The sequence below is a fragment of the Ursus maritimus genome, unplaced genomic scaffold (genome assembly GCF_017311325.1).
Source record: "Ursus maritimus isolate PB19 unplaced genomic scaffold, ASM1731132v1 scaffold_25, whole genome shotgun sequence".
NCBI classification, from domain to species: Eukaryota; Metazoa; Chordata; class Mammalia; order Carnivora; family Ursidae; genus Ursus; species Ursus maritimus.
In genome coordinates this window covers 9,655,102-9,681,394 of record NW_024425008.1, presented here as the reverse complement: position 1 = coordinate 9,681,394, position 26,293 = coordinate 9,655,102, and the positions used below count along the sequence as shown (strand labels likewise).

The window sequence follows — 26,293 nt, the reverse complement described above, 5'->3', positions numbered from 1 at the left end:
ACGGGAGGGGTTGGTAGAGAGTTTGACTGCAGCCCCGAAATGCTACTCGAGAGGGAAGGACCCCAGTCTTCTCTGATGCCCGCTGAGTCAGAGGTGACCTCGGAAGGCCCCGAGCATTGCTGCCTCCAGGCTGGCATTGGCAGGTCCCTGCTCCACTCACACCGCCCTTGGCAGTGAACCTTCATGTCCATCTTCCTCCCTCCTGCTTGTTCTTCCTCCTCATTTCCATACTCGGCCTCCTTCCAGTTCCTGCAAGGCCTCCGATCCTTCTCAGTGGGCAGGAACTGAAGGCCGGAGCTGGCGTCCCAGGAGGCCGTGATCTGCAACTCTCAGAGCAGAGAGCAGAAGGGACCCGGTGCCTGCCGTGGCATTCTTGATCGGAGGACAAACACAGAGGGTGAGCGCCACCCCTGCCGGCACCGGTGCCCGAGAGTTAGATGCGAAAGAGGGGGAACCCAGTGCAAGAACTCCAGCACCTTTCTCTGATGGATCCGGAGCTTCTGAGCTGAGAAGGCCGCTCGGCCCAGGCACTTGGCATAGCTGGTTCCTCGGTTTCATTTTTAACCATCTTTCCCATCAGGAAACTGCCTGGCTGGCTCAGCTGGTTGAGCATCCGACTCTTGGTTTTGGTTCAGGTCGTGATCTCAGGGTCGTAAGACTGAGTCCTGAGTTAGGCTCAGCGCTCAGCGTGGAGTCTGCTTGAAATTCTCTCTCCCTCTCCCTCTGCCCCTCCCCACTGTGCACACGTGTTCTCTCTCTCTCAAATAAATAAATAAATCTTTAAAAACTCTTTTCCGTTAAAAAAACCCACACACGTTCTATAGAATTCTATTGATGGTGAGCCCCATTCTAGAATGCCATGGAAGCAGGGGCCAGGTCTGTGGTGGTGGAGCCGTCCGAGCTGGTGCTCCCTGACCTGGTTCAGTCCCTCGTTTCCTGCTTCCTCGCGCTTGGGCCATTCCCTCCTGACATCTGCCTCTTTCAACTAATGTGAGTTGTGTCCGACTCTTACCATCTTACAAAACTGAGTGCTCTTTGACATTGAGACCCTGTCGACGTAGACTCTGAAGGCCCCCGGGGGTTTTGGCCGTGGGCTTCCTGTGGGATAGAATCCAGCCCAGCCCATCCGACAACACGACAGCACCCCCAGCCCTTGGCAGGTGTTGGTGACCTTTTACGCGTCAGCTCCTGTACCAAGTGCTTGTCCCTCATCACCTTGTTCAAATCTCACAGAAGCCCAAGGAGGGAGATATAAATGCGCCTCCTCGTTTTTTAAATGGACTTCATTTTTTTAGAGTGGGTTTGGGTTTAGAGAAAATTGAGGAGCTAGTGCAGAGATTTCCCATAGGCCCCCCTTACACACTCTGCGTCCCCTATTATGAACGTCGTGCGTTAGTGTGGCACGTTTGCTGAGCTGAATGAGCCAGTTTAGGTATGTTACTATGAACCAGAGTCTGTAGTCGAGATCAGGGTTCACCCTGTGGTATAGTCTATGGGTTTCAACAAGCATATAATACCACGTAGCCACCGTTACAGTACCATATGGAATAGTTTTACTGCCCTAAATCCCTCTCCTTTGTTTCGTTATGTAAGAAACCACCAAACTGTCTTCCAAAGTGACTGTTTGGCATTCGCACCAGCAATGGATGAAAGTTCCTGTTGCCCCACACCCTTGCCAGCGATTTGGTGTTGTCAGATTTCAATGGTCCAGATTTGGGCTCTTCCGACAGGGGAGTGATGGCGTCTCATTGTTGTAATTCACGTTTTCCCGATGACACACGGTGTGAAGCATCTTGCTGTACGCTTGTTTGCTATCTGTATGTCTTCTTGGGAGAGATGTCTGCTCAGACCTTTTGCCCATTTTTTAAACTGGGTTGTTTGTTTTCGTAACTGTTGCATTTTTAGCCTTCTTTTTGGATTGTGGATACAAGTCCTTTAGCAGATACATGTTTGGGGACTATTTTCTCCCCGTCTATAGCTTGTGTTTTTGTTCTCTCAACTGTTTTTTCACAGAGCAGTTTTTAATTTTAATGAAGTCCCACTCACCGTTTTTTTTCCCCCATGGATTGTGCTTTTGGTGTTGAATCTAAAAACTCACGGCCAAACCCAAGGTCACCTATGTTATCTTCCAGAAGTTTTAGAGTTGTGTGTTTTATGTTAAGTCATGATCTGTTTTGAGTTAGTGTTTACAGAAAGTGTAAGGTCAATGTCTAGATCTTTTTTTTTTTTTTGGCTTGTGGATGTCCATTTGTCCCGGAGCCATTTGTTAAAGAGACTATCTTTTCCCCATTGTATTGCCATTGCTCCTTTGAAGAGCAGTTGACTATACGTGTGGGTCTGTTTCTGGGCTCTTTACTCTGTTCCTTTGATCTATCAGCCTGTTTTTTCACCAGTACCAGCTGTCTTGATTGCTGTGGGTTTATAGTAAGTCTTGATGTTGGGTGATACCGGTTCTCTGACTTTCTTCTTCTCCAGGGCGGTGTGGGCTATTCTTGGTCTCTTATCTTTCCAAATAATCTTTAGAACCAGTTTGTTGATACCCGCAAGATAACTTGCTGCAATTTTGAGGGGGATTACATCAAATCTGTCGATCAAGTTGGGCAAATATACCTTGTTACAAATGAAACCACAAAGGCCCAGAGAGGCAAACAGACTTGCTTAAGGTCAATGGAATTAAAACTCGTATTTCATTGATTCTGACACACATGTTGTATCATCTCTGAAACGGAGGTGCCCTTTACGGTTGCTGCTGACGTTCGAGAGTCATCGTAGAGTTGGCATTGCCCACACTTGCACACAAAAATTTGCAGAATGTGGGCAGTGGCTTGGGAAAAAATCCCCAAGACAACAGCGGAGCACGTCTTTAAGAAATGTTGCATCACCAGTGCCTGTGATGACCCGGAGGCAAGAGGGAGCTCTGAGTGTGAAGGGAATACCTTAATACCTTAATTGACTTATTTTGCTTATATTTTCCGTTTAATGTGTGTACAAATATGATACATTATTTTAAAAAATCCTCAGAGCTTCTGGTGGCTCATTCAGTTAACCGTCGGACTCTTGGTTTCGGCTCAAGTCACGATCTCAGAGACCTGAGATGGAGCCCCTTGTTGGGCTCTGAGCTTTGTGTGGAGTCTACTTGTCCCTCTGCCCCTCCCTCACACTCGTGGGCTCCCTATCTCTAAAACAAATACATACAATCTTAAAAGTCTTAAAAAAAAAAAGATTCTCGGGGCGCCTGGGTGGCACAGCGGTTAAGCGTCTGCCTTCGGCTCAGGGCGTGATCCCGGCGTTGTGGGATCAAGCCCCACATCAGGCTCCTCTGCTATGAGCCTGCTTCTTCCTCTCCCACTCCCCCTGCTTGTGTTTCCTCTCTCGCTGGCTGTCTCTATCTCTGTCAAATAAATAAATAAAATCTTAAAAAAAAAAAAAGATTCTCCTTCTCCCTCTCCCTTTGCTCCTCCCCCCTTTCTAAAAAAAAATAATAATAAATAAAATTAAAGAATTTAAAAATATAAAAACCTGGGTCTAAACAAATCTAAAAAGTTTTTTTTGTTTGGATAAATATGGAATTAAAAGTTTACAGTGACCGGGAAGTATCACTGGTTTTTTAAATTTATTTTATTTATTTTTTAATTAATTAATTTATTTTTAAAGATTTTGTTTATTTATTTATTTGACAGAGAGGGAGAGAGCACACAAGCAGGGGGAGCAGCAGGCAGAGGGAGAGGGAGAAGCAGGCTCCCTGCTGAGCAGGGAGACCGATGTGGGGCTCGATCTCAGGACCCAGGGATCATGACCTGAGCCGAAGGCAGATGCTTAACTGAAGGAGCCCCCCCCAGGTGCCCCAGAAGTGTCACTGTGTAAGGGTCTCATTTGTGTCACTTATGGCAGAGGTGTATTCTTAGTGGGAAATAGAAACGATAGTGCATCTCGACGTCGCTAGATTCTCTGATGCACAGAAACGTTCGCATTGCCAGCATCCGCGGAGAAATCCCAGCATGGGTGAAAGAGGTCACAAGTGTGAGAAAGGGGACAGTCACAAAGTGGTGGGCGGGGCCAAGAGAAATCAACAAGGGATAGTGAGGGTCTCAGGGCTGACAACCCCTGGGAGCTGTTGCCACCTCTCCGCCCCAAGGGCAAGGAGTGTGAGAGGTTCCCAAAACCCGAGGGGGAGGCTGTGGGAGCGAGGAGGCTGGCTGGGAGGGAAAGAGCCAGGGGAATAAACCCCACTCCTCCAGGTACCCCTACCATTGTGGGAAACCACTGAGAAGCCGTGATCTACCTGGGGGAGACAGAACAGCATGGAGAGTGGGGGTGGCCCTGGGGGGGCGGGGCTAGGGGCAAGCGTCCTGCTGACCGCAGGGTTAGTACGCCAGTGCCCAGGTTCTACTCGCCGCCCCGGCTCCTGACCGCAGTGCTCCGCGCTTGCGCTCCATGGGCAAAGACAGCTGACCAGGTGGTGGGGCACCTTGAGCTCCCTCCTGTTGTGGAGGCTCACTAGTCCTCCACCATCTGTGGGCTGTGGCTGCCCCCCACCATGTCCTGGGCGTGGCCAGGGCCTGTCTCTTCACTCCCCTGTCCCCGCCCAGCATCTGATTTACAACGTGGGACTCTGTGGGAGAAATGGACTTCTGCTTCTGGGCTGAAACTTGGCTCAGAAACTGCGGACGTCAACTCACAGGCCTGGTGATGGACAGCACGAACTTGGATAGCAGTGTGTTTATAGCTTATAAGGGTGAGTTGTGCGTATTTCCAACTTGGCCCAAACACCTGCTTGCCCAATTGGCTTGTCAGGCAGGGTCAGAGCTCTAGATCTGCCAGCTTGATTTTTGAAGTGAACTCCTTTGTTTGCCAAATCTGCCCGAGACAGGGGATCAAAGGATCTGTGCGTCAGAACTGGGTTCCCATCCAGGGCTCCCTCTCTCTGTACAGACAGGGACATGGGAGGAAAGGGAAGGTGTTGGCCCCAGGCCACAGCACCTGGGGGGGGGGTTTACAAAGAACCTGGGGGCTAGAGTCTCTTGCCGGCCTCCTGAGCTTAGCTTGGCCTTTAGCTGTGGGATCTTGAATAAGCCCCCTCATCTTCCGTCCTGTTTCCCACTCTGCAAAACGGGGGAGCATGATTGCTGTCTCACAAGGTGATTGTAAGAATCAAATGAACTAGGAGCCAAGCAGGCTGGGAGCAATTCTGAGCAATACCTGGAGCTGATTCCTGTCCACAGCTCCTGTGAGCTAGTTCAGAGCAGGCCCTCAGTGTTTGTTGAATGACTTAATGAGTGAAAGGAACTTCATAGACTGAGGCGTGGAGGAAATGCTACTCATTATGTTAATTATGTTCTGTACCGGGCCAGGTTCCTGCAAGGCAATGAATCCCATCAACCCTGTCCGTCTGTGGGCTAGAGTCCCCCAAATGAACACCCTGTTTGCTTTCCTCAGGAGCAAATCCAGATGTTTTATTTAAAGGAGATAATGACTGTTTGAGCAAGAACCCTCCAGCTGTCACGTACCGCCATGACCAACTGCTCAGCCTGGACATGTAATGCTGGCCTGGCAGCCAAGGCAGTCATGAAGCCCTGGGTCACGGCCATGGCCAGGAGGAAGCAGCCGATGCTTAGAATCTGAGTCCCCTGGGGCTCCCAGGAGCCTGTGGGTTGGACTGAGCCCAGCAGAAGCTCTGTTCTGCAGCACATAGGCCCACAGACAAATCTCGGCTCCCAGGATTGGCAGAGAGGGGCCATCCAGGAGAGGCCAGGACCCTGGAAGTGGTCACGACCTCTGAATCAGCCATGGGGGAGCTGCTGCACGTTCCTCAGAGGTGAGTGGTTCTGGATGTGTGGACACAGCTGCTGGACAAGGCCTCAGAGGCCACTCATCCCAGTTACTTTATGGAGAAAGGGACAGAGGCCCAGAGAGGGGATGGTTTTGCCATGTGACACAGCAGGTCAGCCTAGAATCCAGGATCCTGGGACTAAGCATTCCAGGTGGTCTGCGTGTGACATGTCCATGAAACTGCTGGGATGTTCTCAGCAGACAGCATGGCTCCATCATACTCTGATCTAAAGAGATAGCAGTGCCTGGAGTTGTGCAGTGTGCAGCCTGTGCAACCATATGCAGCAGCCCTTGCTGGAACTCTTCAGACTCTTCAAAGATAGACTCTTCAGACAGTTTCAAGGGTATATCCAAAAGTGACCCATATGTGGTGTAGATGTCTCCATCATTCTTGTTAGCTGGTGTTTTCCTTAAGGAATGAGGATATGCCCTCGTCAGACAACTCTGGAAGGTCCACACTGGAAGGGCCTTTTGAGGCCACCTCACCCAACTTTTTTTTTAACTACATAAATAAGGAAACTAAGGCTGAGAGAGAAGAGACTTGTCCACAATCACGCAGCGAGTTGGTCCCAATTATGCTTCACTGCCTGCTCTGCCGACCCCCTGTGGCCCTGGAGTTTCAGAGAACCTACCTTTGGTTCCACTCACACCAGAGCTACCTGTGTCCCCTGCACTCGTGGGCTTATGCCTGCCTCCTCACCCACTCCTCCCCCATCCATTCTGCTGGCCACGGAGGGAACTGTCCCAGAGAGCGGAGACCTACCGTTTGCCTGCTTCTCTCCCAGCTCTTACCCTGGCCAGCTGCTCCAGGTTCTCCTTCCCCAGGGGCTGTCCTGGAGCTCTGCTCACCAAGGCATGGCTCCCAGAACAGCCGCTGCAGAGCTCCCAGCCCACCACCCACTGCCCGCTGCCTTCTCTCTAGCCCTGTTCAAATTCCAGCCTTTTGCAGACCTGTGTCCCTTTTCCCACAGTCCCTCACTTCCTGGAGCATCGTCTCGCCTCCTCAAAGACCCAGCTCCAATGCCCTCTTCTCCAAGAGCCATTCCCTACACCCTGAAGCTACAAAGAACCCGTCTTTTCCACTGTCCCAGGGCAGCCTCAGCAGGACACAAGTCCATGGGTCAGACCCAGTTCTCTGCATGGTTGTGCAAACTGTACCCCAGGACATTCTAGAAATCCTAGATGACACTGATGTTTGTATAGGAACAACTTGAAATCCTCTTTCGTTTGTAGAGTCAGTCACCTTAAGTGCCAGGCTCTGGGCCATGGCTGGTCACAGACGCCTTACTGCACCTCTCCCCGAGGGGGATAGCATCCCAGCATGTGCCACATCCCACTGCCAGGTCACCCCTTTCCGGACAAGGCTGTAACAGTTTCCATGTCCACCTCCTGCCAGACGGTGTTCCCTGGCATGGCAGGTGTCACAGTGGGAAGACAGCGGTGGTACAGTGGGGAGAGCTCTGGGCCAGGGCCGAGCGGCAGGACACCTTCTCCCCTCGCCAGTATTCTGTGTGGAGATGGCAAACACAGTCGCATCGCCACCTGCCTGCGAGGAGGGAGGAGCCTCCCTATGGACTGGCCTGCTCTGAACCTTGTCCATCTGCCTCCGTAGGGATGGGCCCCAGATGATGTTTAATAACAAGCTCCCAGGGGATCTGCTTTGCAGTCGGCATTTGGAAACTTCTGCACAGCTATTCCCACAGTGCTTTGCACCCATTATCATCATTATAACTCTATGGAGCAGGTGGCTAGTAACGCACCTGTTCACAGGTGAGTAAGGCAAGGCTCAGAGATGGGAGACGAGATGCTCGGGACACATGCAGACCTCTCCCTCCAGCCCCTGTGCTCCCGCACCTCCCAAAGCTTGAATCTGCCTTTTCAGTGTTCAGCGGGTCAAATTTACAATGAGAGGGGAGGGCAGGGAACACTGAGAATTCTGCACTCTTATTACCCCTGGGAGTGGAGCCAGGCTGTTTGAACCTGGAAGCTGTGGTTGGTGATGCCGGGGGCCACCAGGTGGCGGCTCTTGGAACTGCAAGCAGGTACCCAGGACCCTCCTCCCTCTTCCACCCCCTTTCCCCCCTCCATCTGTACAACCAGTCTCTTGAGTGTCAAAGGCCCCTCCATTTATTACGGTGACGGGATGGCGCCACAGAGGCACCGACATCCACTTGAGGTCTTGCTCCTTTTGACTCAGGTTTAGAAATCCAGAGTCTCTAACTTGGGTCTGGCTCGGCTCCAAGCAAGTTAGGGCTCCTTTGGGCCTCAGTTTCCCCCGCTCATCAGTGAAGAGGCTGGGATTAGATCTCTGGGGAATACTCTCCACTCTAAACGTCTTCTGCCTTATTACTAGGGACAACCGGTGACATGTTGATAGGGCTCGCATAATTCTTTTTCGAGACGGGGCGTCAGGATTTGGGGAGCGATCCCAGACTCCTTGAGCTGGCAACGTGCTTCGTGGGCTTCACGGGGAAAGAAACAAGACAGGCTGAAACGTGCTTGGTTCTCCTCCTGGACTCTTGTGTTCACCAGGCATTTTTGGAAGATGTTCAAATTAAAGCATAATTGAAAAATGAGGCTGTAACTGCAGGATACGGGGTGGCGGGGCCCGGGGCTGCTGACTTAATCAGGCGGCCTAATGTCATTACGTCCGTATTAATAACAGGCCGCGCGGGAGAGGGCCCTTCCCCGAGTCGAGGACACTTTCCAGCTGACAGGGCTTTTCTTCTTCTGTTTTTCACTGCAAACAAATGCCACTTGGGTTCTTTCTCCATTCCAGAGAATTCCCCGGAGTGAGATAAACATATGGAAGAAGATGGACTTTTTCTTCTTTCTTCTAAAAGCCTCTAGAAGGAAAAAGCTGCCCCGGTGTGGGACTTGGGAAGAAGGGTTGGTGTGTCTTCAGCAAGACTCTGCCTGAGGGGCTCCCGAGGCAGGCCTGCCCCTCCGCAGCCCCGGAGATGGGGCCACTCACGTGGGGCACCCCTCTCTCTCTCTGTCTCTGCCTCCCTCTCTCTTCTTCCCTCATTCCTTCAACCCCCTCCTCTCCCTCCCCCTCCCCTTTACCAAAAACATGCACTGTCAAGCCCCAGGGAAGCCGGGGCTCGGCCTTCTCCCAAATGCTGGGGTGCTCGGGCTCTGCTCCCCGTCCTGTGCCTCATTTTAATTTGGGGAAATTGGACTAATAGGAAAATGACAACATCACATGCCCCACGACTCCGAATGAACCACTGTTAATATGTGACATTTTGGCATTTTTGCTTTCAGACTTTTTTTTTTTTAAGAAAAACCACTCTCCTTTTTTTTTTAATTAAAAATGATACATGCTCATTTTGAGAATAAAGATGAAACAACCACCACCTATTCCCACGACCCACAACCAGCTCTTGCTGCCAGTTTGGAATATTGGCTCTAAGTCCTTTTGCTCCGCGTTACGTCAAAGAAGCGACACAGTATTACATATATTCTCCTTTACAACATCAGGGGCCTCTCATGTTCCAGTGACAGATAGAATCCCCCTGGTCCATGCCCCCTTTACTCCTGGGACCCCCGTCCCTGCCACTGCCTACTGTTGGCAGCTTGTCCTGGGTTCTCTGAGTCCATTTTAAATGTATTTACATATAATTCTGAATTCATTGAAAACACACGGCATCATTTGTGCTGTATTTCTGTCATACTGTACGTGTCCTTCTCAGCTTGCTTTGTTCTCTGCCTCGAACCCTGTTCCTTAAGCTCATTCTGTCCCTCCCTCCCCCTCTTGCCCCACCCCTCCCCTTCCACCCTTCTTGCCTCTCTCTCTCTCTCTCTTTCTCTCCCCACCCCCTCCACTACCCTCGGGGCCTGTCTGCACCCTGAGCTTTTTGTTCCTGCCCCCAGCGATGAACAACTCCCTCTGTGTCCTGCTGCCCAGACCAGCCTCTCAGCTCCCCCATCTGATGCGCTCACCCCACCTACCCCCCCAGAAAGCCTCCCCAAACCCCCTTCTCTCTCCCACCTCTGGCTTTGGCTTTGTATTACCCTTTCGTGCTTATCCCCTTCTAGGATTGCCCTCGCCACATTTTGAGGCAATTATTTTTTTATCTCCCCTGAGGGCTGTGGTCACCTCTCTTTCTGGCTCGGAGCCCGGGAGTGTTCAGTGTGTTAACAGACGTGAATTAAGTTCCTTCAGTTGGGTCACTTTCAAACCCAGTTTGGCTTTCACACCTCCTGGGACAGAGTGCTCACTACCTAGGATCAGGTATAACCCGTGGACTCCAACACTGAGACCCACGTGGCAAGGATGGAGTGTCCTCCCAAGCTTTCAGAGGGAGCGTGGCCCTGCTGACACCCTGGTGTCAGACCCGTGGCTTCCAGAATGCTGAGAGGATACATTTCTGTGGTTTTGAAACACCCAGTAGCTGGTTCCTTGTTACAGTGCCCTAGGGAGACTGAGACAGCTTGTTATGCAGCCAAAACTAACTGATACACTCACAGATTCATTAAGGCTCGGGGAGGGCAGCCAGAGAAGGCCTGAGGGCCACATGTGATCTGTGGGATGGTTTTCGCCTGACCCACAAGCTAAGAATGGTTTTATATTTTTTTAAAAATATATTTGATTATTTACATAATCTCTGTCCAACGTGGGGCTGGAACTCAGGACCCTGAGATCAAGAGTCACACATGCCTCTTACTGAGCCAGCCAGGAGCCCCTGGTTTTTATACTTTTAAAGGGGTGTAAAGAAGGAGAAGGAGGAGGAGGAGGAGAATGAGAAGGAGAGGAAGGAGAAGAAGACTATGTCTGTGTGACAGAGATCCTCAAAGCCTAAAATATTTACCATCTGGCCCTTTCCAGAACAAGTTACAGACTCCTGCCCTAGAGGCTGGTGGAACCCCAGGATGGTAAGGGTCAGAATCCTTGAACAACCTGATGGAGAAGAGACCAGGAATGTCCACCATGGAAATTACATGAGAGTGAAATATAATTTTATAGTTTATATAACAAAATTATATTATGTAACATATATAACATGATATAATAATATGATGTATATAATAACATAATATAGTATAACATCATTTGCGGGTCTATTGGTCATTGCAGCGTAGTCTTGCCTAACTATTACAGAGAAAAAGTGAGACTTTCGCTTAGACTTCTGGGAAAGAGATTCTTATTCTTACTTCCTAGACCTGAAAGTCAAGATGGGGACCGAACGGGGCCCATCTTGCTGCAAGTGAGTCCTGGGGCTCAAGCCTGGAGAGGGGTGGAGGTGGAAGAATTAGAGACCAACCGGGTCCTGATGACATTGTCCGAATTCTGGAGCCAGCCATACCTGCAGCTGACTCTGCTCTCCACTTCTCAGCTTACCAGAGCCAATACATTTCCCCTTTTATTTAAGACAGATTGGCACCGTTTCTATTCCATGCAACCAAAAGATGCCTAACCTCCTTTGGTATTATTAGAGCAATAGCATTACAACTGCTGTCATTCCTTCAGAAAAACAATGAAATCACTCACCAACTCTGGTGCTTTAAGTCCTAGTAGCTGCAATTAACCGATGACACATCTCCCAGGGCAGCGAGTTTCACTGGGGCGTTTAAAGACTACGGCAGAGCTACTGCTCTGGAAACACAAGCCTGGCTTCGGGTGGGGGAGACCAGAACTGGGGATACCAGTTAAGGGCCTGCCTTTATGCAAGTGATGAAAAGAATGAGCTCATTTACACCCTGGCGTGGACTGATCCCGTGGTCCCGTGGTCCCATGGTCCCGTGGTCAGACAGACTGTACTACCATCCGCATACAAAGGTACACACGATGGAAGGAGTTGGAGACAGTGTCTACACCCAGCATCCTGGAGTTAGTTGCTTGGACCATCTCTGGAAGGAGCCGCCAGGAACTGGAAATGACAGCTGCCTCGGGAGGGGACCCGGGAGCCTGGAGCAGGGGAGGGGATGAGAGTCACTTTTTACTCTTTGTTCTTTTGCACCTTTGGCCGTCTCCTCTGAACTGAACACCTTCCTCAACTGGGCTCCAAGGCACCATGGGGGGGGGGCTCTCCGTTCTCCTTCCCTTCCTCCTCCTCTCCCTCACATTGTGGGCCCCGGGGCTGGGACCTGGCCCCTGTCGTCCCTTGTCCCCTGGACAACTGTCCCCTGTTCTCTTAGATTCCGTATCGAACATCCATCAGTCAGAGGGCCAAAAGAACAGCAAGGTTGTTTATGACTCCCTGCCGTGCCACTCTCCTGGGTGCGAGGCCATCACAGCACAAACCCTCCAACCACTCCCCCCACAGCGCGCTGATATCCGCCTGTCTTCAGCACCCAGCGCTGGGTACCCGACAGCTGGCGACCACCCCGAGTCCCAAGTATTCAGTCTCCCATCCTGACCTGCTCCCCTGCTCGCCTGGCCTTTCCCGAGGACACACCAGTAAAGGCTGTGGCCCAGCTGGTCCCTTGCTTCTCGCTGCCTCCTCCCCAGCCTGGTGCTCCCCCTCCTCCCCCCCCCCGTGGTCCTACGTGGCACATGTGGCCTCCTGCTTCTAGGGAGCGATGCTCACGCTTTCGTTCAGTGGCATTGGCCTCTCTGTCGTCACTCGGCCACCTTTATTAATCCAGACCAGGCAGCAACCTCACCTAGTTCCGGGCCTCACATACCCGCCCACCACGGACCCCCTCATGCGCGCTCTCCCTGAGAACCAAACTCCTCTTTCCAACTGCCCGTGGGACACTCCACCTGCACGTCTAACCCTGGCCGTCCTACACACCCGCCTGTCCCGCCACCTTCCTGCGCTCTGGAGACAGCCTTGCTGTCGAGCTAGGAGCCCAGGTCCCAAGTCTGGGGGTCGCCTCCGAGTTGGCCCTCTGTCTTGAGAGGCCCACACTCAGTCCTGCCTCAGGGGCTCTCACTGGGACATTCCTACTCCAGCTCCCCTGGACATTCGGGTCTCAGGCTGACGGCTCCTCCCCAGACAGGCCTTTACCGACCTGCCCGTGGCCTCGTTTCGCTTCCTGAGAGGGGGGCCATCACAGCCTGAAACTCTGCCGTGCTCAGTGTCAGTCTGTTGCACACGACCGTCCTGGGCTCCCGCGGTGGCCCCGCGTCCCCAAGGGGACCAGGCGCAAAGCAGTGCTGGGGGGGTGCGGTCTGCGGGAGGTTGGGGGAAAGACCTTGGGGTGCTCAGGACTGGGACCCAAGGCTCCAGGAGTGTGGGCTTGAGAGGAGCAGAGCAAAGAGAGAGAGAGAGAACGGGGACAGGGTGGTGGACAGGACACGCAGGACGGTGCTCAGCCGCACCAGACACCCCAGCCCTCCGGGTGCCCTGTCTCTGCTGTCCTCGACTCCAGTCGTTCGTTTACTGTGGCCACAGCTCCCTGGGCCACCGTGTACTCAGTCTTCTGGATGTGGACTCTCTTTTTAAACTCAAATACGTGCGTTTGGAAAGGAAAGCAACACCGGCCCTGAAATCGCTGTGTTGGGCTGGGAAGCCAGGGGCTGGGGAGTGCACCCCCAGGACACCACCAGTGGCCCCGTGGTCCCTCAGGGACACCGGGCAGGCGCCCTCCCACCCCTCCTCCTCACTGTGGTGGGGTCTTCTGGCCAACCTCCAGCCTGGGGCCCGGGAGAGCCCAGCGTCGTCCACCCCAGGTCACAGGAACCCCTGTGACCAACGCCTCCAGCCTGCTCGAGATTCCGTGGTTTGGAGAGATTCAAGCGCCCCCTGCCGGCAGCTGGCTGAGTCCCTGCACATCACCGCGACAATCAGCTGAGAGGTCAGTCCCGCCTCCTCTGCCCTTGTCCTGCCCCTTCTCCTGCCCATCACCTCCCCACCGTGATCCCTCAAATGCACTAGACATTCAGATCCCGCCCCCAGGAATGCTTCTCCCTACAAGACTCCCCCACTCTCCTCCCACTGATACATCTGATACACCCCAATCATCTCCAAGACCACGAGGCACCCCTTCTTCCAAGAAGCCTCCCTTGATTTCACCCAGGGAAATTGATCATACCTTCTTCCTGTCCCCGCTGTCCCTGTGAAAACCCCATCACAGCTTCTGTTGTGCTGGGAGTTCCTTGTCCGTTCAGGTGCCTTTCCCCATAAAGACAGCGTCTTCTGTCCCAGGGACCCAGCTCAGAGCATTTTGGATCAGAGGCTCACGTGGGAAATGTTTGTTGATTGAATGGTTTTACCATCAATGTACTTCAGACGTTCTGAGCAGGGCTATTCTGCAGTGGGTACCCTGGAGCAAAACCAAGTATATATATTTGAGACAAAACATGATATGTACTTATGTGCTCATTGAGAAAAAATTCCAAAAAATGTAAGTTTTATAAACTAAAAAATCCTTTCAACCCTCTCCCATCCCACAACCTTTCCTAAATCACTACTGTTATCTGCTTGGGGTGCCTTCCTCCCAGGCTTTCCCCAAGCTTTCCCCTTTACTTTGTTTTCCATTTTCTCCTTTCTCCTTCTTCTGCTTCTTCCTCTCCTTCTTCTTGCTCTACTACTCTTTCTTCTTCTCCTTCTTCCTCTCCTTCTCCCTCTCCTTCCTCTTCTTCTCCTTCCTCTCCTTCTCCTTCTCCTTCTTCTTCAGCATAAATGGGTCCTACTATACACCTCTGAACTTTTTTTTTCCACCTTGAGGCAGGTCCTAAAGGCAGGACCCACAGGCTCATGAGTCTTTCCAGTGACTACAGAACATTCTCTACTACCTACCACGCAGTGTGCATTTCAAGTCTTTGTCTTTTTGTCTTTGTGTTTGGTTGTTCGTTGCAGTTGCAAACAACAGTTCTGCAAACGTCCTCAGGCACAACGCTCTGTGTCCACGCATCCGAATTCCTGTAGAATTGACTCTTGGAAGTGGGAGGGCTGAGTCGAAGGGCAGAGCTGTTTCATATGTTAATAGATCTGGCCAAAATACTCTCCAAAAAGTCGGTACCAATTTATCCTCCTACTAGCAGTGCTTGAGTGTATCTCTGCATGTCCGTGACAGCCCTGGGTGTTATTAGACAATTCTGACATGCCTGATTGTCTCAACCTTCAAATCCAGCTGGCATCGGGCTACAGTGGGGATTGAGGGCAGCCATCAGAGGAAAGGGGTCTGGAAAGGGAGCATGGTAGGTGCGTAAGCCTCCAGCCTTGTAGCTGTAGCTGGCTGGCCCGCTCCTGTTCCTTGGCCAAGGAGGGAAAGTTCCACCCACCCCAGCCAAACCCTCTGAGCCCTTGATCCTGGACCCAGAGCCCAGGCATGGGGACAGCGGGGCTCCTGGGCCAACCAGAGCCCCCCAGAGAGGCTTCAGAAGCTGATCTGTTTTCAGGAAGCAGCAGCAGCTCCCTCCTGCTCTGGGAGAACGTTCTCTGGAGGAAGAGTGTGTTTGGGAGAACCAAAGAGTGACAAATCTGGTTCTGCACAGCGAGGCAAGGAGAGAACACACAAGAAAGTGTATGTCCTGCAAGAACCACAGGTTTGGGGACATCGGTGTGCTTTCTGTGATGTTTAGAGCCCCCCACTGGGACTGTGGAGGGGTGCTGCTGGAGTACGTGGGAGACGTGCCTCTCACTCCACCTTCACCCCAGACCGGGACCTGTTTGGAGAATGAAACTTAGAAAGAGCTTGTCATTTGTGTTGTCTAAAAAAGATGGAAAAGGAGAGACTGGGTAGTGCTAACATCCAAACGGTGCTCTTCACCCCGGACTCAGAGATCTTCCTGGCCAGCACCCTCTGGGATCCATGGCTGCCAGGGGTCACTTCCGCAGAGTTTCATCTTCTAGGAGCTCCATCCCAGACGGCCTCCGGGGCTGCCTGGCTTGCCTTCCCTCTGGCTTTGATTCTAATGGGCCTTATACAAGGACCTTGAACTGAAGGCCAACCAAGGTGAGGACGGGGGGAGGGGGGGCGGGGGGGCCTGGCAGGGTCAGCAGCGGGAGCCCCCTGGGGACTCTCATTAGCCACCCAGGCGCCTGAGTGGTCTTGCAGAGACCCTGCAAGCAGGTCAAGTGAGGCAGCGTGCGTGCTGGAGGATGGGAGCCTCAAGCTCACTGGAGAGAGCCGAAGGCCGAGCAAGGCCTGGATAAGACAAGAATGCCCATGTGGAGATACACAGCCCCTCGTGCCCACGCGGTGTCCCAGTTTCTCGCCTGTTTCCATTTGTATTCACTTGTCTGTTCTTGCATTCTGCAAGGGAATGAAAGAACAGGGGTTATTCCCATTTTATAGATGTGGAGACTGTGTCCAGCATCGGGGCGGGTTGTCCCTTCTTTGGAACTGTAGGCTTTCTTCGGCCAACTCTTTTCCTTCCCTGAAGACTCAAGTCCGGGGTGACACCCTCCGGAGGCCAAGCCTGGGGCTCTTACCCTTAGCCCTTCTGCGTGCTTCCCAGCTAACATACGAACATAACTAACACCGTCTCTCCAGTAGACCATGAGTCGGGTTGTGTCTGATGGGTCCCCTCTGCCCTCCTCCCACCTGGCAGGTGCTGAGCGATGTTTGTGGATAGATGGATGCCAGCGTGGTAGATCCTGAAGCCCAAAGTGAACCACCTGCTTGAACAAAACAACGTGGGGTTTCCGAGGATCCCACATCTACTCAGGAAAAGGAGGATAGATAATTCTGGGATGCGGCATGGAGGGTGGAGACGGGGGAGGACAAATAGCAGGGGCTCTGGAATACCTTCAAGGTTCTGGGGTCGGGAAGGGGGCTCTGGTCAGAGTTCTTGAGGGGCAGGGTCACGGGCTGCAGGCCTGGGAGGCCAGGAAGATTGAGACAGACTCAAAGGCTCCTTCCCTGAGAAACAGAGCAACTCCCAGGGCGCCCTCTTGTGGCCATTTGAGGCCAAGGCTGAGCGCTCGGAGGATACTTTTGCCTTTTGCTCTGAACCAATGCACGTGGAAAGGAGGGTGGGAGTCCGGGTCTTGGAGTCAGGATTTTTGACCTGACCAACCACTAATTCACCAGGTTGCTTGGGCAACCTCAGCCTCGGTTTCTTCATTTGATAATAAGGGAATCAGTGAAATGGCGCTCACAAATGGAAATGCTGACCACAAGTGAGTGTTAGGTGGGGGGCGGGGGGGAGCTTGTGTGCTCCCTTGGCCTTCTCTAAGGATTTGGCAGGTGGGTGCTGTCTGACACGGGAGGAGATGGATGCTCAGAGAGGTTAAGTGACCTATCCTTGGTCACTCAGCTGGTAAGTGTCAGCACTGGGACCTGAAGTCAGGTCTGTGACCCCACAGTGTGTCCCCTCCTCTAACTTCCTATTGTTTCTCAGGGTCTCCAAGAGCCCCACCACCTCTTCTGTGGTTCAGGGGGCCTGCTGGAGAGAAGAGATTCACAGAAGCCAGGAAGGTCCTTGCACACGGCCAAGACGGGAAGGAAAGAGTCAGCTGACAGGCCGAGAGGGACCCCACATACAAAAGGTAGTCTTTGCAGGGGAAACGAGTAGGCCACCACTCAATTAACCATCAGAACAATGTTCTCTGGGGCGACTGCCTAAGCAGGAACAGGAGGCTGACCCCAGAGCTCAACTCTTATCCGAGGCTTCATGCTGCCTCAGTTTACCCTGCACACCTACCGCTCAGGGGTCTGGCTGAGGTGATGGGGCCATTGTGGGATGATTTGGGCATGTCTGAGAAGTTCACGTACCATGCTGTCCCTTGTTTCTTGGGCTGGCACATTTCTGTAGGACTAGTCCTCAGGAAGAAACCAATGAGAAGAGGTAAAGAGCCTCCCCACTCACACGGGTCTGGGTTCAGATCTCAGGTCTGCCAGTTGCTAGCTGAGTGAACCTGGGCAAATCATTGTGTGCCTCAGTTTCCTCCTCTGTGGAACAGGGTCACTCAGAGCAGCCCCATAGTACGGTTGGAGGATTTGGAGAGTGGGCTGGAGCCCCTGTGTGTCTCTTTGCAGCATATAAAGCTCTGGCCAGTGCTTACTGGTCTCAGAGAGCATCGGCTCCCAATGTGGGGTGTTGGGCGGGAACTCCTGGGGGCCTGGCCGGGGCAGGGCTTGGTGGGAATGGGGAGGGGAGGACGAGGCTGTGGCAGAAGCTTTCCTGCCCTGCTCCAGGGCACTCTCCCTGGGAGTTAGAAGCCTGCCCCACAACTGGAGTTTTGTACTCTTTTGGGTTTTTTGTTTTTTTTTTTACCAGAATTTGGACATTCCCTCCAAGTGAGATGATGATTTGACAGAATTAAAGGGGGAGGGGGATAGAGTGAATCTCCAGTGTTTACTTGGGTCCTCCTGGGCACTGTTCATTAATATTTAGCTATCTATTTATTTATTTATTTATTTGAGATTTATTTATTTATTTATTTGAGGGAGAGAGAGTGTACAAGCAGGGGGAGGGACAGAGGGAGAGGGAGAGAGAATCTCAAGCAGACTCTGCCCTGAGTGGGGAGCCTGACACGGGCCTTGATCTCACAACCCTGAGATCATGACCTGAGCTGATGCCAAGAGTCAGATACTTAACCGACTGAACCACCCAGGCGCCCCTGTTAAATTAATATCAATTTAATATTTAAATTGACGTTATATCCAGGGCAAATATCCAGGGCAAAGCTGGCAAAACGTTTCTGTGTGTGGAGAGGGGGACAAAGAGCCCAGTTAGGAGGCTCTGAAAGCATCCAGGGTAGAGCAGAGGAGCTGGTGAGAAGAGATCGGATTCTCAAGGTAGTTGGCCCACGGAGCCTGGAGGGCGTGCTGCTGGAGACGTGTGCAAGTGGGGTCAGGATGACTCAGGTCTGGCCTGAGCACCTGGAAGGGTAGAGCCGCCATTATTTGAGATGGGGAGAAATCCCAGAGCTCCTTTTGGACACAGAAAGCTGGGGAATGTGGAGGGTCCTTGGGGAGAGGGTGAGGGAGCCGCTGGACAGGACCCTGGAGTTGAGGGGAGAGGTCCAGGGTTTTCGGGGCAGTGGGTGCAGATGAGGAGGAAAGGGGCCCCGATCCCAGAGCTGTGGCCAAGGACCCCACTCCAGGCTTCACTGGATACATGCTGAGCTGGTATCTGCTGCCTCGCTTCCTGCTCTGGAACAGTATTAGCTGAGACCTGCCCGAAAGCCCACGTCTGAGGCTTCTTACCTCCCTCCTCTACCTGCACTCTCCCCCTCTAGAGTCCCCCCACTCCATCTCAGCAGAGCTACGGCCACCCCCACTCAGCCTTTAGCCTGCGGAGCTGGGGCCCACCTTCCAACACCCTTATCATCCAGAACCGCTGGTCCTCATTCAGGGTCTGATGGGAACTGTCACTGCCAGCCCCTCACAGATATCTTTGAACTTGGAACTAGATGTGGTCAAGCCCTTGGGCACTATGTGAGTTCTCTCTCCCCCTCCACCACCCCTTGGTACATCTTATAGCCTGATCAGACCCAAGTCTTTCTCCATGGTCCCGGCAAGCCGGCAGAGTAAGTAGAATTGCCCCCATCTTACAGATGAGAAGAGTGAGGTCCAGAGAGGTGAAATTAATTGCCCAGATTAGCAGAGGCAGGACCGGAGTGCGACTACCTGAGATACACTCATGACCTCTGCTTCCAGGGGACAGGTGTGCTGCAGGGGGTACGTACCCTGTGCCAAGCACCGGAAGGCCATCCAAGGGGGTGACGTTTGACGACGTTGGCCTGTGGAGTTCAGCCTCTCTGCCCAGGTGGAGGTGAGGGGGCTCCTGAATTCCCCGTAGTGACTCTTCCTACCTGACCATGTGGGGGAGCCTGGGAATTGCTGATTGTACAAATGTCCCTCTCTCTTGGCAAGACTTTATTCAGAGAATTTTTTAAATGTGTGTTTTGGACTGGATTTGGGCTACAGACAGAGTTGTGATCAGAGGTCAGGAAATGAAAATTAGATGACAAAAGGGAGTCCCGTGTATCTTACCAAATTGGGACAAATACCCCAGGGAGTGGGCAGAGGATGGGGCCATGGGCCAGAGGGGACACACCAGAAGGGACCGTGTCCCCTGCCTTCTCTGAGGGGCGCTGTGGTGTAAGCACAGACTGAGTCCAAACCCCAGGTCCTCTGCCACCTTGCTCAGTGGTCAGGGGAGAGCTTTTCTACCTCCCTTGGCCTCAGGTTCTTAATCCATCAAAGGGGAAGGATGATGCCCCCCCCCCCAAAGTCTAATTTATTCAGTCATTGATTTATTACTGGTGAGTAAATGAGATAGCAGATATATGGCTCTTGGCAGATCATGATATTTGAGGAGCCCCTGCCCTGTCACCTTTCTCTTAGGAAATGCCAGCCCGGGGAGGCCAGGGCTCCTCTCCTCCCTGTTGCTAGAGAGTATGGTGTATGTGGAGCAGCCAAGGGACAGCAGCGGCCGGGAGGGCCGAGAAGCATCTGCTGTCCCCAGGATGATGTGTGCCTGGCCATTGGAGCCCCAAGGTAGCCCAGAAACCAACCAGTCATTCTGCTCCATGTTGTGGTTGGTTCATTCAGTTGTTCAACAAGCATTTATTATGTGCCTCCTGCATGGAAAAACCATGGGGGATTCAGCCTTTCTTCCTAACTTTATCTGGCCCCTCGCTATGGCGACCTCTCCTCTCCATTGTCCTGAACTTCTCCCTGCCTCCATTCTCCAAAATTCTCCATTCTCTGGTCTCAGTTTGTTAAACTGAATCTGGGAGCTCTGGTCCGGGAAGTGGGAGCACTTGGGACTTGGAGGAGTCACTGTCCTTTTCTAGGGCTCTGTTCCCTTGATTCAAATTCCAGGGGTGGGTTACCAGAAAGCCAAGCTTTGCACCCCTGGTTTTGGAGCCTGTGATTGGGGGGTGGGTACAGGCCCCCAGCCCATCTCCATCCACGCCCCTGGAAGACATGGCTAGCTGATCAGGACATTCTAACTGCTGAGATTTCCCCCACCCCCGGGGGAGGCTCGGAATCTTTCCACAGGGCACCTGCCAGCCATCACCAATCAAATCCGAGCTGGCAGTTAGGATTAAACGGACTTTTCATTCCGGCCGTGCCTGGGTGGAGTGAAGAGACACACCGGAGAGGCTCCTGGAGATACAGTCCAGGTGATAGATGTATGGTAGGGAGCAGTGGGGGGCGGTGGTCCATGGGGGTCGCCCGACAGGGACACGAAGGCACAACTGCTGTGTTGATCCTGTCACATCAGCCCCTCTTGACGGGTGAGATGTGCCCAGGCTAGGCTGCCTTGAGCAGCAGGGGCCCCAGCCCAGAGGGGAAGAGCTGGGGGAAGGGCATCGGCTCTGAGCCGGGCACTGTACTAGTCTGTCACAGACGTTCTCTCTTAGTCCTCTTGGTCCAGTCTGCCAGCGAGCTACGGTTAGCGCAGCCTTCAAGATGGTCACACTGACATGTCTCTGTCACCGCGGTCGGGCTGTGACCAGGGGTGCAGGGACCAGCGAGCTGAGCTGTGACCTCTTCAGGGGCATCGTGAGGTCTCCGGCCACTCTGAGGGCCCCGCCGTGCTGGTGCTCAGCCTGGGTTGTGAGGGGAGGTCACCAGGGCAGGAAGCCCCCAGCCTGACAGCCAAAGGGGCTTATTTCAACCCGATGCCTTCCGTTCCGAGACAGTGAAAACCTGTCCGTTCTGATTACAGCTAACAGCTTGCCTCCGGCCACTCTTTGACAGAAACGCTCCCATTATGTAAGGGGGTTACATAAATCACCTTGTGATGTCTGTCACATGTCCGGGAGGTGCTGGCCCTGCCACTGGGCCTCTGAGGTGGCATTTGTAGGTTTCCTGGGTTGAGATGGTCAGACCTACCTCTCCAGGGTCTGGAGGGGACGTCTGGGTCTCTGGGTTAGCAAAGCCCCTAGGAAGGACTTGGGGCTTGCCCCCTTGGTTAATAGGATCATTAGGGAGCGGTATCGTACAATGGTCACCACTAAGCGTCTGGACCTGGCTGCCCACATCCCGGTCCCTGCTCTGCCATTTACTGACCAGAGGACCTTGGGCCAATCTCCTTAACCATTGAACAAGTGGCTTAATACATGTTACATATCTTGATGGAGGGGTGAGTGCTGGCTGGGGCTGAGCTCTCCCCGGGTGGCAGGCTGTGGGACAGAGCTGCCATCTTCGTCCTGCTCCTATCTGGCTCAGCCACCTTGGGTGAACCAGCAACCCTGTCTGGGCCTCACTGACTCCACCTCTAAAATGGGAAGATGGCCCATCTTTTGGAACTGAGCTCTCTACCGTGGTGTGGAAAGGTAAAGTTTCCTTTCAAAGTTATTTTTGGCGACTTAAAATATTACGTTCTAAAAACCGTACTAATAAACACACACTCAAACGAGTTGTAGCTCACGAGCTAACACACGAGGCTGGCGACTGGTTAAGCTGGGCAGTTAACTGGTTAACAGCGCCTCAGTGGACGAGAGGATCAAGCTTCTTGGATGAATGGTTTTCACTGGATGATGGTCCTGACATTGCAAGGTAGACTGAAAAAGGTACCATTTTAGCTGCTTAGCTCTTTGAGTCAAGATTTCTAATAGGTTCTGCAACCAAAGCAAAATACGGCGGATGGCAGACCCGTAATCCACATCCCCTGATTTCAAAGTTGTAAAACATCCTTCTCATCTCAATCCACTGTTTGCAAAACAAGCAGGAAGTATGCATTCGCGTGCGCGAAATAAATCTGAACTCCTAGCTCGTCGCTGTCCCTGTTTTATGTATTGGGCCTCTCTGCGTAAACGCAGCTTGAAAGCCCACTGCCCCAGATGACGTCCCGGGTCCCCTCTGGCTAGGTCGGTGTGTGTCATTGTCAACTGTCCTCTCTCACTTTCGGTTACAATCGGCAGCCGTGTTGGCTAAATTCTAGAAGTGGATTGTGTCAGATGACATCCAGACATTCCGGATAGGTGGCTCCCGGCAGTTTGTTTGGGAAACCAGGGGAAGTGAGGGTGTGATGGGGGGGGCGGAAGGTGCCTGTTCAGCCGTCACAATTGAGTTGATCTCCCCTAAGGCAAGTTGAATCGGGGACAGGAGCAAGCCAAGGAAGCCCCCCTCCACTGCGTCCTCTGGGTCCTGCACGCGGTAGGTGCTGAATGGAGTTGCTCGGAGCCGGGAGTCCCTGACCCTGAACCATGTAAATAACCTTGAGGAGGGGTTTGCACAGCCGGAAGGTCAGAGCCTGGCACCCGTGACAGTGGAGGATCAGCAAGGTCTCTCGAGGTCCAGCCAGCACTGCTCACTTGCCTTTAACAGATCCTTGGGGGTCCCTCTCTGGTGCAGGGAGATGCGACTGCGCACAGAGCCTTCCTGCTTTCAAGGCACTGGCAGACCCGAAGGAACACAGAGGATTCGTCGTCAAGTTCAACCACAGCGATCACAAGCGTCCTTGAATGAGTCCTGCTCTGTGCTGCAGCCATTCTAGCCCATGGAGATACGGAGATGAAGGAGCAGTTGCGCCCTGCTCTCGTGCAGCTCACCGGGGATGGGGGGCGGGGGGTGGAGAGTGGGTGGCACAAACAGGAAACAAACAGATGCGGGAAGCAGTGTTTCCAGTCCACGGGATAAATTCTGTTCAGTGGGATGGGCAACATATTTAACTCCTGAAACATTTAGTGAGGAACTACTCTGTGCCAGGCCCTGTTTGGGGGTCAGATTACCAAGGGCTTTCTGTGTTAAGCCAAGGAGGTTAGACTTCATTTTGAATCTATACACATAGGGATGGGAGAGGGTGTCATTGGTAATGCTGGGTGTTGGTGGAAGGCTTCCTGGAGGAGGGGGTGTCTGAGAGGACAGGGTTGGTTAAGTCAGCCCTGAGTTGGGCACCTTGTCTTTGGGTGTGTCATCAAATGTACACAGGGAAAATGGTCCCTCCCTGTCCAGATGCAGGACCATATGGGAGAAGCACTGTGAAAGCAAGTCTTTCTAGAATAAGGCAGAGTCAGTATTATGGATGTCTTCCACCTGCCTGTACCAGCTACATACAGAAAAACCCGGAGGAGCCTTCCCCAGGCCGGGTGGCAGGCCCCCAGAGGCCTGGGTGTGGCCGGGTCAAGTAGGGCCACGGATCTGGATCTCAGGCCACCATTCTTCACAGCTGCTGCCTGTCCCCTCGACTGATGTCCCACAGGTGCGGCTTCCATACTCCTGAAGCAGATGTCAAGAGTCACATTCTGACAGACGGACAGAAGAGATGAACCCAGGACTTACACACAAAATCTGGTTTCCGACGCTTTCAAACGCGATGGGACCGATGTGGGCCAGACCAGACCGGCCTGGCTTCAAGTTCAGTTTTTACTGGCTGCAAGGCCTTGGGAAAGCAGGTCGGTCTCACACTCCTCGTGTGTAAATGGCAGCCATAGTACCGCATTGAGCTGTCATGGGAGCACCTGGGATCTTCCACGTGTGATAGTGATTGCAGCTCTCGGCACGTGTGAGGTGTCCACCAAGTATCTGTTTCCTTCCCTTCCTCCCTCCTTCCTTCCCTCTCTCCCTCACCCACTTCTGCCTACTTCCTTCCCTTCTTCCTTCCTCCCTTCCTTCTTTCTTTCCTTCCTTCCTTCCTTCCTTCCTTCCTTCCTTCCTTCCTTCCTTCCTTCCTTCCTTCCTTCTTTCTCTCCCTCCTTACCTCCCTTCTTCCTTCCTCCTCCCCTCCCTCCCTCCTTCCTTCCTTCCTCAATAAGTGGGAAGAACGCACAGGAAGTACAGCCCATATTAAGAGCTGTGGAATGATTTTTTACGATATGGACTTAGACCCCATGGAGCTCACCGCCCCTGGGGGTTTGCTGTTGTCTGAGCAGCAAGGGGATGACGTCACCATCAAGCAACGCCAGGTGGCCGTAGCATGCAAGCAGACGCAGAGCCTGCAAGGAGGCTGAGGTGGGAACGGGCTGGGATGAGGCCAGCGCCCCAGCTGAATGATGCAGAAGGCGGTTGAGTGGGCCAGCGCTGGGTTATGGAGGGATTCAGACACTGGCCAAGCCATGCACCTTGGCCCCCAAGCACTAGGCAGCAGGGAGCCAACCTGGTGACCCCGGGGCAGCCTTGCGTAAGGGCTGGTTTAGAGCAAAAAGGATGTTTTCTGCCCCTCCGTGTCAGGTTGGGCTAGGTTCTGCTGCAGAGACAACCCCCAGATCTCAGGGGTCTAAAGCCACAATGATTTAGCTGTCATGCTGCTGCAGATAGGGGGTCACTCTCCAGGGCCTGGGATGGCCGATGGTCCAGGGTGCTCCAGCCCAAGGACACCTCCATGTCAGCACATGCTTCCCCAGCCCCCTCAAGGGAGAATACTGCACCGGATTCTAAATGCCTAAGTTGAGTTACAGCTGGTGGGCACAGGACCTCCTCCTCCAAACCCTTTGTTGCGCCTGTAGGGACCCTCAGGCCAGAGAGGGAGGTGGCTTGAAGCCAGGCTGCTGTGTGCCGGCAGCAGCTGCCTATTGGCCAGCAGGAGGGGGTGGGACCAGTGTCCCGGGTGAGTCCCCTGGGCATGCCCTGCTGCTGCTCCCATGCGGGCGGAAGACCTCGGAGAGGAGTCCTTGGCATTTTAGGTTGTGGTGCAAAGGTGCGGTTGGGGTATAGGCCGCCGGCCGGTCAGCTGACTGGAGGACAGGAGAAGAAGGTGGTAGAGGAAAGGGGGTAAAGGAACGGAAGAGGGAGGGGAGGGCAGGAAAGAGGAGGTTGAGCATGGGGCGGGGCAGGGAGAAGGCAGGAGGTGGGGGCCACCAGCGGCTGGCACGGAGGCCGCGCCCGTCAGCATTCCCCAGGCAGCCTCCCTCCGCCCGGCGGCCTCACCTTCCCTCCGGCCAGTCAGTGGGCAGGGCCAGCGGCCGGCTCCGGGCTCCCTTGCTCGCTCAGAGCGGCCCGCTTGCGGCCCTGCCGGCGTTGGCACGGTGACAGTAGCCAAGTGTGCAAACTTGTGCCATTGTCCCCAGGCCAGGGGGAGCCATGGAGACTGGCTAATATGACACAGGAAAATGTTTGCTGATGGCAATTCTATGGGCTTTGTCCACCTCTTTCTCCATCATGACGACTCGATTTAAGTCCCTAACTGTTTGACTACAAATGCGAGGGGACCGTGCAACGCCAGCCTTTTGTCCGGCCGTGCTGAATGGGCAATTCAGGCTTTGTGCAGCTCAATTGAGGAAGCAAACATAAAGACAAGATTCCTGAGAGCTCCGGCTCCCTTCCCATGGATATCCCAGCACCTCGTTAGAGAGTCCTTCCCTGGCTACCTTTCCCGACATCAGTGTGCCGCGGGCCCTCCCAGGCTGGCCGGGGCCTGGTGCCTCAGGGCAAGGGGGTGGGAAGCGGGAGAGACAGACAGACAGAGACAGAGACAGAGAGAGGAGCAGAGAGGGGGAGAGAGAGAGGGAGAGAGAGGGAGAGACACTCAACGCTCAAGGACAGAGGGGGAAGCAGCCCGCCCCGGCTTACCCTGTCCGATTGTCTGTCTGCACTGGAGCATGGCAGCTATGGGCCTGGAGTCTTTGGGGGAGGTGTGCAAGCCCATCTCCTCCGGGCCCAGCCCCTCCTCAACCCTGGACTTTTTAAACACACACACACACACACACACACACACACACACACA

At 53.4% G+C, this 26,293-nt stretch overlaps 1 protein-coding gene across 19 annotated transcripts in view; it reads left to right on the top strand.

Annotated features, from left to right (window-relative positions):
- FAM181A (family with sequence similarity 181 member A) overlaps positions 1 to 26,293 on the top strand; it is a 35,948-nt gene that overhangs the window by 7,181 nt on the left and 2,474 nt on the right. For 3 of the 19 annotated variants that reach the window (XM_008698285.2, XM_008698296.2, XM_008698275.2), the window contains exons 3-5: positions 247 to 397; positions 4,590 to 4,735; positions 5,352 to 5,815. The exons of 4 other annotated variants lie outside the window; for them this stretch is intronic. The gene's annotated coding sequence lies outside the window, so the exon portion shown is untranslated. Of the gene's footprint in view, positions 1 to 246; positions 398 to 4,589; positions 4,736 to 5,351; positions 5,816 to 7,441; positions 9,599 to 10,660; positions 10,781 to 17,068; positions 17,217 to 19,332; positions 19,448 to 20,022; positions 20,176 to 26,293 lie in introns of those variants that run through there. 12 more of the 19 variants (XM_008698309.2, XM_008698351.2, XM_008698322.2 and 9 more) reach the window with 10 other exon arrangements.